The sequence below is a fragment of the Amblyomma mixtum genome, chromosome 3, assembly GCF_055824585.1.
Source record: "Amblyomma mixtum isolate Tamu chromosome 3, ASM5582458v1, whole genome shotgun sequence".
Lineage (NCBI taxonomy): Eukaryota > Metazoa > Arthropoda > Arachnida > Ixodida > Ixodidae > Amblyomma > Amblyomma mixtum.
Genome location: NC_143014.1, coordinates 140,184,366 through 140,197,021, shown reverse-complemented (window position 1 = coordinate 140,197,021; position 12,656 = coordinate 140,184,366). Strand labels below are relative to the sequence as shown.

The window sequence follows — 12,656 nt, the reverse complement described above, 5'->3', positions numbered from 1 at the left end:
AAATTCGAGAAGCCGGCCGCACAAGGCACTAATTCGAAGTTTCTAAGAATGCTCAGAACGTGTAGATTGAGTTATCGCGGCAAAACAGCCGAACAGCAATAGGTAAAAAGTTAACCCTTCAATTTTAGTTAACCAGCCTGCTAGCCAGCACGTCGTAGCTGTATTCTCATGCGCTACACCGCTGAGAATGCCGAAAAAAGCGCTCTTCTAATTCAAAAAACTATTTTCAAAAATTGTGTAAAATCTGTGGTGAAACAGCCTGTAATGATACTCCAATTACATGGCACTGAATATCTGGCATAGTATGTGACACGGCACTGAATATCATACGCGATATCTGGCTTCCTCCTTGCGAGGTAGTGTTTTACTGGTGAGCAGTAATAAATATTGATAGTTGCATGAATATAAAGTCAATCACTTTTTTCTTGGAACAGTGAAACAATATGGAAAGTATCTATTTCCGATAGCTGTTTTTCAAATATCCCACATTTATGCTCTGCGTAAGAATGAAGTCCCGCTCACATAATTACTGAGCTAAAGTACACTTAAATCTCTCAAAGATCTTTACGCGATTCTAACCGCACTCATGAGAAGTCTTTTTCAGTGTCTTCGGAGCGATTAATTGATAGCTTACATTTCAGCGCAATAAAAAGTTCAGGGGCACTTTTACTACCTAAAGTGCATAGAGGCGAAAGCATTTTCCGCACCACTTTGACTGCCTCTGTGGCACTAGTGAGGTCACCGCTGGTGACGTCACACATAATTAATGAATGGTTACTATGTAATGACAAAATTTTAATGGCTAATTACTGCTTAATGACCAAATCCTAACTAACTGCTAATTAATTACGCTTAACCCTGGCATTTAGGAGTGGAACGCCACAGCGTGTTGTAGCGCTGCCAGGGAGTCCACGGAACGCCACCACCCGTTTGGCGCAATGCCTAGCCGGTTGGAAACACCTTTGAACGCAAAGATTTTTAAGCAAAGGAAATGCGGCAGTAATTCTTTGTCATCTCGGTTGACACCCGAACCGCACTGTACATGAAGGGAGGAAGTGGGAGTGGAAGAAGAAAGAGAAAGAGGGGCCGTAATGAATAAAATGAAATTGTATTTCAGGAAAGGAAATTAAGCAGTAACTCCCACATATCTCGGTGGATACCCGCCATCTGTTTGATGACGTCAGCTGCGCTCGTCCATGAGTCACCCCAGGCGCTACGTGTAACGCCTCACGGACGGGACAATGAGACATTAAAGGCTTTGGCCTTAAAATTAACGCCAGCATGTTTTGAATTGTGATGAGTGTGCAATACTCCTGTCGCACAGCTATATTTAGGGTCATCTCCAACGAGTGACACTCGCGTTGAGTCATTCGCTCAGCGTCGCACGTTGCTAATAAATTCTAACAGATAACTTTCTAACGATTACAATAAGGCGCTCGGTCGCAAATAAGTAATTGTAGCTGACTGCCTGCAATAACCATGACAGTTTTTTTGTAATTTCAAAAACGCGGTTGTCCTCAGCGCTGTGGCTCAATAAAATTTATCCATTTCACGCGCCTTCCGAAAACCGCCCGTCTGTGGAGTGCACACCGCAACACCCACCGGTACGCGTCGCTCCGGGCGCACGTGTCACGTGACTTTCTGTCTCTCTCTTGTCTTGACTGGAGCACCACTTCGAGGTGCTGGCCGCTGCAACACAAACCAACATGCATACCCGGCAAAGAGCTTGTTTAGCCGAACCTCTGTCCCGACAGCTACTTGCTAGTAAACAAAGCACGCACCGTGCGGACCAGTTTCATCACGTGCTTGTCCAAGACGTCCAGCTGCAACGTCTGGCAGGAGAACAGAAGCAAGACCCTGTCTGAAAAATATTAAGGGGCTACATTTAAACAGCCTGGCCGAAAACCAAGTCACAGGTGCTCCCATTACGGGCTCGGGCCTGCCCGGAAACCACTGCCCTGGAAGTTGTTGGCCCGGGCTCGGCTCGGGACAGTACATAGAGACCCCGTGTCTGGCCTTTGATTCAGTTATAGAAGCGACACGGATGAAACAGGTTCATAGTGTGGGCTGACAAAAAAGAAGTTACTGGGCGGTTATTTTCTTATTTTGGTGAGTCTGCTATAGCCTATGTTGCATTTACTGACATGAATAAAATTACAAACAATGCTGTTTTGTCACTAAGACCCTAAATCTCAGATTTCCCCGATGTTTGCCGGCCCCAGCCTGTGGCAGGGGGCTCGCCTGCTACGGCGGTCAGTTGGCAACATGCCCACCGGGGTTGTGGGCAACCTGCCTCCAGGCTTTATGCCCAACTATGCAAAACACTACACGCCTTGAGTGGGTCTCGAACCAGCGGCGCCGTGACCAGATCAGTTTCACTTGAACATTGTACTTATTACAGTGATGCAATGTTTTATGTAGAAGAACTATGTACAAACAATAGCAAAACAGGGCAAATCAACAGGATGCATAACCCAACACACTAAGTAAGAAAGCATTAGAAAAAGGCAATCAAGAGCACAGCATTAAAAGTGAGCGCCATTTGGTTTCGTACTCGGTCTGGCCATACACTTCTACACGAACAATTATTCTTCCGAAGTGTGGTCTTTAGAAGAAATAAAAGATTCACAATGTCGGTCCATCATGCGTGTTTTCCAGAGGCTGTGTAATCCATTCAGAACGTACATGTCTAAGGGTTCATCAAAAAATGGCAGTGCAGTAAGATATCGCACACACTGTGGAGTCAAATTTCATTTTTGCAATGTCCGTGGGATAAAATCCCATAAGAGTATTGCATCGTTACAATAGATGAAACACTGCTTAATCTTTCGGAAGGATCACAAAGGGGGCGATTTACAGTAGACACAAAAATACCCGTTTTCTCTAACCGTGTTCTAATGGGTAAGGTCTCGGAGTGTAGTTTATAGTGTAGCTTATAGCATTTTACGCAATCCTTTGCGTACGTCGTGTCCTGGAAGGCCAAAATTCACAGACAGGTCCAGGGGCGGAGGGAAAATCACACAAATAAAATACTTGTAGGACCGTTTCTTCAACACTGAAAGCAGAAACACACCTGAGAATGAACGCGCGGCAGCAAAGGTGCAGGCCGCTCACACAGACCTCTGACGCAGTCACGGCGTCTAATTGGCTCGTGCTTGGTCTGGCTGCCACATCTATGCCGAAAAGATTGGAGGAAGAAAACATATAGCCACAGGGATAAAGCCGAGAAGGAAGAGGACACACCCGCTGGTTTTAAAAGTCTTGTACTGGCGGAAATATTGTAATTGTTATTGCTAACCTCTTACAATGGCGCATGCCCACACAGGAAGATAGGCCAAAAAGTGTTCGGTCCAAATTAAAACGTTTTCATTTTCATTATTATATCCTGGCGGAAATCATGCGGCCCGCTAACCTGGGAACGCAGCCTGCCAGCACGTCACTTCCTCATCAGCGATTGAGCAGGCGCATTCGTTGATCGAACGCGATCCGTACCTCAGTCGACGTTGCACTTCTCCCGCTGACTCGGACCAGTAGAAGGAGTCCAAGTGGTAAGATAACACTTAATTTCGGCACTGGGCCCCGTTGCGTTTAATGAGGCATGGTTCATGCTTTCTGCCGCCGATGAAGGAACTCGTGCGCCGTTCATCGTTTCACTTGCCCGGTAAAACGGCTTGAATGGGCCAACACCTGCTTTCGGTATGTTCTTTTTTTTTATCTTATTGGAGAGAACGAATCGGAATACTTCCACATCACCTCGACTGCAACGCATCGACTGAGAATGGCGTATATAGCCACGTTGGATACATGTACAGGCTTTGTTGGTGCTTAGTTATACTGTGCTTCGGGGTTCTAGCACCGCTGCACTGCGCTCCGTTGACTGTTTTCTTCCATACCACTGCGCAGTACCGTCATGGCTAATGGAGGAGCCGGGGCTGAGACATCCAAGGCAACCAAAAACAGATCAGGCCCGGCCCGTGCGGGATCGTAATTCCCGATCGGGTGCATCCAGCGGCGGCTCCGGAATTGGAAGTACGCGGAGCGCGTGGCAGCCGGGGCCACCGTCTACATGGCCGCGGTGCTCGAGTACCTCACGGCAGAACTGCTGTTGCTCGCCGGCAACGCGGCGCGCGACAACGACAAGACTGTGATCGCGCCTCGTGATGTCCAGCTGGCCGTGCGAAACGACGAGGAGCTGAGGAAGTTGCTCGCAGGAGTAACCATCTCGGAGGGCGGAGTCTTACCATACATTCCACCTCAGCTGGAAGAGTGGATGGTGGTGAACGGCTCTGAATAAAATAGCTTAGCTCCCCATGGGTAACCTGGTTCCTATTTCGTTATCCGTTCCGAGCAACCTTTGCATGATTATCGGGCGACACCGCACACAGCCCGACAATTCTTTCCTGGCCTCGTCGAGCATCTCTAGGAAACGCGGACAAATGCGGCGTTGGCGCCCTGCCTCCTTCGTCCGTGTACCATTGCCTTTTGAATGAACTCCAACGCGATCTCGAAGTAGGTCTGTTAGCGTCATGCTTTGCGAAAAAAAAAACTGCTTCACGTCAGTTTTGGACCAAGCAGAGAGTCTGGCATACTGCACGCAGAATCAGTAACAAGGAGTATTGGAACTTGGAGGAAGAAGGACAACAGCGCTGACTCCGGTGATATGAATTCACCTACAGAACTGCTTTCAGGCTTCTGTAACATACCGCCCACTACTAACTCTTTCCCGTGTCGCTACACCCTTTCGCTGACTTTGCACGCCAAAATACTTTCCTTCTTTTCCATCTGCGAGCGGTGACCCTTGGCGTCATGTTTCAATGAAGGCGAGACACACTGGCGGGGGCACCAAACCCGGACGAAATATACCAGCGCATTGTTCGCTTCCAGCATTCTCCTTGGTTTAGGAGAAATCTACTGGTTTTAAGCTTTAAGCAGTACGTACTGTCTGGTATAATGCCAATGTGAATCCCAGTACAGATTGACGGTAACACTGCGACGTCCAACCGCGAAACCTGACCGTCCAGAACGGCAGCGGTCTCAAACGCGCAGCTCACGAGCTACATGCGCCCGACAGTGCCTTTGTGCAGCCGTCTGTCAGTAAAGATATCAGCTTTTCATCCATGAGTTTCGTTCCAGCAAGGTGGGTTTTTGGAACGGCGCCCACGGGGTTTGTTAAAAAGCTAACTATATAAAGTTATTTTGTTATTATACCGTGATAGCCCTCCAAATACCCTACTTATTAAAAATTTGTGGCGGCCTTTTGAGATGCAGCTTGCGGAACGGTACACGCGTCGAATGTATTTGCAACTTTGACTTCTTGAGGCTTGTGGGTTCCTTTTGGAACATTCGACAACGAGCAGAATGAGTATGATGATGGATTCTTATGGCGCATGGGCATCTTTGGCCAAAGAGCGCCATGGCACGAGGTGTTTTCTTCTACTCAAAGTGGGGCTTATGACCCATTTCCCAAGCATTTCAACCTAAAATTCCGGGCACCAGACCAGGGGAAAGCTTGAACCCATTGCATCACCGGTGGGTACCCGGCGGCACTGGGGATCGAACCCCGCACCTCCCGCATGCGAGGCGTCTGCTCAGACCAGTAGGCCACCGCTGCGGTAGCAAGGAGAAAACGTGTCCCAAAGAAGGAAGGCGGCTAGAAACGATGTGCCAGCTATTTTGGTTGTCCTCGCGGTGGAGGCAGCGTTGACCCTGGGAGGTGTGGAAGCTCGTGTTCCTGAAGCGGAAGACCCCTATGGACGGAGGGGCAGCCTGGTAATCCAGTGACTCGGAGTGCCACGTGTGAGGTGCAACCGGGTATATAGCACCACATCATCTTTTTGGGGTGATGAAGCCTCGTCAACAAGCCTGCAAACCGTCTCTGACTGCTCCATTGAATTTTTGGAACATAATTTCGATTATGCGCGCTTTTTTTTTTTTTTCACGTAGGTCGACAAGTTGCTTGATTCGTTCTCGGGGCCCTCCTACGATTCTAAAAAAGCATGCCATTAACTCATGTCTATTTTTTTCGCCGCTCACTGCGCAACTCCTCCAGCCTTCATTAAGCACACAGTGAGCCTTGTGTTGCCGGTCTGGACACATTCCTGCGGGGCAAGCGCGAGCTGGACGGTGCGTATTGTTAGGGGAATGGTAATATCCTCATTTTCGATGGGGCCCCAGGACCTTCATGGTTTATCATCTAGGACGTTTAGAACGGAGAAAAAGCATAGGCTTCTTTTTTGTTTAGAAAACATCAACATGTAGTTTGCTGCTGTGCTTGTTCAAGACGTCCGTTTTCAACGTCTGGCAGGAGCGCAGAAGCAAGACCCTGTCTGGAGAATATTAAGGGGCTACACCTATACGGCTTGGCCTAAAACCAAATCATAGGTGCTCACATCACGGGCCTGCCCGAAAATCCCGGCACTGCCCGGCTTGGGCCGGGGCCGTGGTGCAATTTGCGGGCCCGGACTCGGCTTTGGCCAGCACATAGAGGCCCCGTGTCTGACTTTTGATTCAGTTGTAGCAGCGACACGAATGAAGCAGGTCATTGTTTGGGCTGAAATAAAAAAAGAAGTTACTCGGCGGTTATTCTGCTATATTGGAGAGTCTGCTATAGCCTATATTGCATTTAATGTCAGAAAAAAATTACAAACAATGCTGTTTGCGCAAAAAAACCTAAATATCAGATTTCCCCCATGTTTGCCGGCCCCAGCCTCTGGCAGGTGGCCCGCCTACTACGGCGGTCAGGTGGCAACATGCCCACGGGGTTGTGGGCATCCTGCCTCCAGGCTTTATGGCCAACTATGTAGAACACTGTACGCCGCGAGTGGGTCTCGAACCAGCTGTGTCGTGCACAGATCAGCTTCACTTCAGCATGGAATTTATTACAGTGATGCAATGTTTTATGTAGAAGAACTACGTACACACATTAGAAAAACTGGCAAATCAACAGGATGCATAACACACCACACTAAGCTACAAAGCACTAGACTAGGGCAAAGAAGAGCGCGGCACTAGAAGTGAGCGCCATTTGGGTTCGTCCTCAGTCTGGGCATACACTTCTCTTAGACTAACAATTATTATGCGAAGCATATTACTAGAGGTACACTACAGCCCTTCGCCGTGGTTACGAGCCGTGCACATCACGTGGTACAGTGACGTCACACCACGTGACATACCACGTGACACATGACGTCACGACAGAGGAAGACGGAGGTACACTACAGCCCTTCGCCGTGGTTACGCGCCGTGCACACCACGTGGTACAGTGACGTCACACCACGTGACATACCACGTGACACATGACGTCACGACAGAGGAAGACGGAGGTACACTACAGCCCTTCGCCGTGGTTACATGCCGTGCGCACCACGTGGCACAGTGACGTCACACCACGTGACATACCACGTGACACATGACGTCACGACAGAGGAAGATGGGGGTCCACCTCGCGCCGTCGCTGTGGTTGCACGCCGTGCAGACCACGTGGTACAGTGACGTCACACCACGTGACATACCACGTGACACATGACGTCACGACAGATCGCCGTCACGCGCTGGGAGAGGGAGAACGATGCCATCGCACAGACACCGGAATGTCCTCGAGCGGCATTCCCGCGCATTTCGAACGCGCGTTCACACTCGGTGTAGGTGAAACGCATCCTGTGGGACTGCAAAATAGAGCCACCTCCGGGTGATCTAGTTACAGCTCCTTCTCTCGAGCGGTGGGAGACCGTGCTGGCTAGCTCTGACCCCAGAACGCAAGTTTTGGCGGTGGAGTGGGCTGACAAAGTCGTCGAGGGCTATGTACTCTCTACCACTTAACGCGACCTCTTGCCAAGCTCTTCCCGGCGAATAAAATGTTTTACAATCAATCTAAGGTGAAAAGCTCGCTCCACCGGGCAGGCGGACGCGGCTTCCGTGGCAATCCAGGCGCCCACCCAACGCGCGTCTCGGGGTTAGTTGGCGTTCCGCTGTAGCCATGCCGTTGTCTTCCCCCACGACGAAGGCTTCTAGTGGTTGTATTAAGATGACCAAGTATTCAACCAAGGAGAGCCATGTATTACCATGCCTAGCCATCAATATGCTTCGCATCTGACCAGGGTTAACCAAGTTAAGCCTCAGCCATTTTTTTCTTCCGAGGAGTGGTCTTTTGCGCAAATAACAGATTAACAATGTCGGTCCATAATGCGTGTTTTCAAGAGGCTGTGTCATCCATTCAGAAAGTACATGTCTAAGGGTTCATCAAAAAATGGTTGTGCAGTGAGATATCGCACACACTGGGGAGTCAAATTGAATTTTATTCGATGTCCGTGGCATAATATCCGATATTGCATGTTTGCAATAGATGAAACAATGCTTATTCTTTCGGAAGGATCACAACGGGAGCAATTTGCTGTATACACCAAAATACCCGTTTTCTCTCACCGTGTTCTAAGGGGTAACGTCTCGGAGTGTAGCTTGTGGTGTAGCTTATAGCATTTTACGCCATCCCTTGAGTACGTCGTGTCCTGTAAAGCGAAAATACACAGAGCGGGGCGGGGGCGGAGGAAAGAGCATACAAATTAAATCCTTGTACGACCGTTTCCTCGACACTGAAAGCAGAAACTCAGGGGAGAACGAACACGCGGCAGCAAAGCTGCAGGCCACTCACAGAGACCTGTGACGGAATCTCGGCGTCTTACTGGCTGCTGCTTGTTCTGGCTCCCACATCTATGACGAAAATAAGCGAGGAAGAACACATATAGCCACAGCGATAAAGACGAGGAGGAAGAGGACACACCCACTGGGTTTCAGCAGTCATGTACTGGCGGAAATGAACTCGGTCCAAATTAAAACGTCTTCGTCTTCATCATTATATCCTGGCGGAACTCATACGGCCCGCAAACCTGGGAACGTAGCCTGCCAGCCACGTCACTTCCTCATGAGCGATGAAGAGACGCTGGGGACCTTGGGACGCTGCACTCCACCTGCTGACTCGGACCAAGGCTTATTCGATCCGTAAGATAACACTTAATTTCGGCACTGCGCCCCGTTGCGTTTCTATGAGGCATTGGTCATGCTTTCTGCAACCGATAAACGAACTCGTACCCCGTTCATGTTTTCACTTGCTCGGTAAAAAGGCTTGAATGTGCCAACACCTGCTTTCGGTATGTTCTTTTTTTAACCTATTGGAGAGATCGAATGGGAATACTTGCACATCACCTCGACAGCAACCCATCGACTGAGAATAGCGTATATCGCTACTTGGGAAGCATGTCCAGGCTTTGTTGGAGCTTAATGTTATACTGTCCTTCGGGGTTCTAGCACAGCTGCACTGCGCTCCGTTGACTGTTTTCTTCCATACCACTGCGCAGTACCACCATGGCTAGCGGAGCAGCCGGGGCCCAGACCTCCAAGGCATCTAATGCCAGATCACCCTCTGCACGTGCGGGATTGCAGTTCCCGATCGGGCGCATCCAGCGGCGGCTCCGAGACGGGAACTACACTCAGCGCGTGGGAGCCGGGGCCTGCGTCTACATGGCCGCGGTGCTCGAGTACCTCACAACAGAATTGCTGGTCCTCGCCGGCAACGCGAGGCGGCGAAGCACTAGCTGGAGGCCGAACGTGCATGCTGGCGAAGCTGTGAATAAAACAACATGGCTGCCCATGGGTAACCTGGCCCCTGTTTCCTTATCTGCTCCGAGCAACCGCTTCGTGCGTATCGCGCGACACCGCACTCAGACCGACAATTCTTTCCTGGCCTCGTCGAGCATCTCTAGGAAACGCGGACAAATACGGCGTTGGCGCCCTGCCTCCTTCGTTCGTGTACGATTGGCTCTTGAAAGAACTGAATCGCTGTCTCGAAGTAGGCCTATTAGCCTCATGCTTTGCCGAAAAAAAAAAACTGCTTTTGCGCATGCTCACGCACTCGTCCGTCTAGGAAGAAGCAGATAGTCTGTAATACTGCACGCAGAATCAGCAACAAGGAGTATTGGAACTTGGAGGGAAAAGGAGAACAGCGCTGACTCCGGACACTGGAATTCACCTACAGCACTGTTTTCACGCTTCTGTAGCATGCCGCGCAGTACAAACTGTTTCCCGTGCCGCTAGACCCTTTCGCTGACTTTGCACGCCATAATATGTTACTTCTTTTCCAGCAGCGAGCGCTGACCATTCGCGTTATGTTTCAATGAAGGCGAGACACAATGGCGTGGACGCCAACAACGGACGAAATATGCCAGCGCGTTGTTCGCTTCCCGAATTCTGCTGGGTTTATGAGAAATCTACTGATTTTAAGCTTTAAGCAGTCCGTAGTGTCTGGTATAATGCCAATGTGAATGCCAGTACAGATTAACGGTAGCCCTGCGACGTCCAAGCGCGAGCAGAACGGCAGCGGTCTCAAACGCGCAGCTCGCGAGCTACATGCGCCCGACAGTGCCTTGTGCAACCGTCTGTCAGTAAAGATATCAGCTTTTGTTCCATGAGCTTCGTTCCAAGAACGTGAGTTTCTGGAACGGCGCCCACTAGTTTGTTGAAAGGCTAACTATTAAAAGTTACTCTGTTATTATCCTGTGAAAGCCCTCCAAATGCCTATTTATTAAATATTTGTTGCGGCCTTTGCTGATGCAGCTTGTGTAACGGTACATGCGTCGAGTGTATTTGCACTTTTGAGGTCTTGAGACTTGTGGGTTTCTGTTGGAACATTCGACAGCAAGCAGAATGATTATAATGACGGATTCTTATGGCGCAAGGGCATCTGTGGCCAAAGAGCGCCATGGCACAAGGTGCTTTCTTCCAGTCAAGGTGGGGTCAAAGACCCATTTCCCAAGAACATCCTTTCGATTATGCGCACGTTTTTTCTTTTTTTTTCGCATAGGGTCGAGTTGCTTGATTCTTTCTCCGTGCCCTCCTACGGCTCTAAAAAGGTATCCCATTAACTCATGTCTGTTTTTTTTTCGCCGCTGACTGCGCAAGTCGTCCAGCCTTCATTGAGTACACAGTGAGCCTTGTGTTGTCGGTCATATGACACATTCCTGTGGGGCAAGCGTGCGCTGGATGGTGACTGTTGTTCCTGGAATGGTTATGTCCTCATTTCCGATGGGGCCCAAGAACTTTCTTGGTTTATCCTCTCGGACGTTTAGAAGGCAGAAAAAGCACAGGCTTCTTTTTTGTTTCCAAAACATCAACAGGTATTGTGGTGTCGAGAAAAAAGGAATGAAGACGCCGACTAAATTTTAAAATGTCCTTTCCATTGCGTCTTTCGCTCATATATGCGTGTTGTGTAGCCATCGCAGCGAAAAACCCAAAGGCAATAGTAATTCGAACGTAGCAGTGTTGCTTGGCGTGCTCGGAAACAAAAAATGGGGGGAAAAAAAACGAGCCTGTATGCCAGGATTCGCAAGTGGATTGTTCTTATCCGCAGTCAGACGCTTAGAAAAACTCTTAGAAACGCTTAGAAATAAAAATAGAAGCATTCACTCCTGCTGCCGCATTTCAGTGGCTGTTGGCCTTCTTCGTATATACCTTAATCCAAGTGCTTCTCTGCAGAAAGGGGCACTACACATATTTACATCCTCGAATAGGAATCTGTCAAGCACGCCTTTGTTAAGTTGATTACAACTTTTGCCTTTTTCTGTGTTTTCGAAAGGAGTGTTCTAACGCGAGTAAATATCATTAAATAAAATAATTACCCGCCCAAGTGCAAAGACCCACTTTTCTTTGACTAACTGCAATGCAATAAGTGCAAGCCAAATTCATTTTTATTTTCCTGTAATCCTTAATTCCCATGGACAGCGGCTAACTCAGTATTCTGTTGTGAAAATTCTAGAATTCAATACCACAATGAATAAAAATGGCTCCCTTATTATCTATCAAATATTGCTTGTGTTATAGTTACAAATAGTTTTTGTTGCTGATTTTTCTTCACTCCCAACTCTTGTATGATCATCGCCATGCCTAGTTTGTGTAACTAAACTACAACAAGGTCAAATGTTTTAGGGGAATTCCCCAAGATGTTGTAAATATGTAATAAGGGAGCAAATTACTCATCATCATCCTCCCAGGCTCAGCCTTATGGCTACATAGGAAAGCTATACAGCTTCCACAGAAACTTCGTAGTTAAATAAAAATTTGTCCATGTCCAGGGTTTCAACCGCGCCCACCGCTTCATCGGAATATTCGATCTACCAACTGATCTAACAAGGGGTGCTAGCACGGCGAAGTATTGAAACTTCTAGTTATCGATCAATTCGCTTTCGCCCTACCTTGTGCTAGCCGTCCCGGTTAGCTCGGTTGATATATAGAGCGACTGCTCCGGTTAAGCGGTGGTCCCGGGTTCGAACGCCGGACGAGGAAGAATTTTTCTTTAACTACGAAGTTTCTGTGGAAGCTGTATAACTTTCCTTTGTAGCGGTATGGCTGCGCTTGGGTGGATGCGAATGAGTAATTTGCTCTATTGTTATAAACTGCAATCTAGAATAAGCCCAATCCAACACGAGGCATATTTCGTCAAGATGGGCACCAATCAAATTTCCACAGCATTGCAGCACGCGGAGTCACTCGTTGCAGAGACAACCCGTGGGAACGGGAGAGGAGAAATTGCAAGTGCGCTGCGAATTCCTGTAGTGCAGCAACAGGGGTGCAAGCGGCTGCGTGTCACGAACTGCTTTCTGACGGTGCCA

At 48.8% G+C, this 12,656-nt stretch overlaps 1 pseudogene; it reads left to right on the top strand.

The window, feature by feature from the left end:
* The first annotated feature begins 3,910 nt into the window (after positions 1–3,910).
* On the top strand, positions 3,911–4,294 carry LOC149352164 (histone H2A-like; annotated as a pseudogene).
* Positions 4,295–12,656: the final 8,362 nt, after the last annotated feature.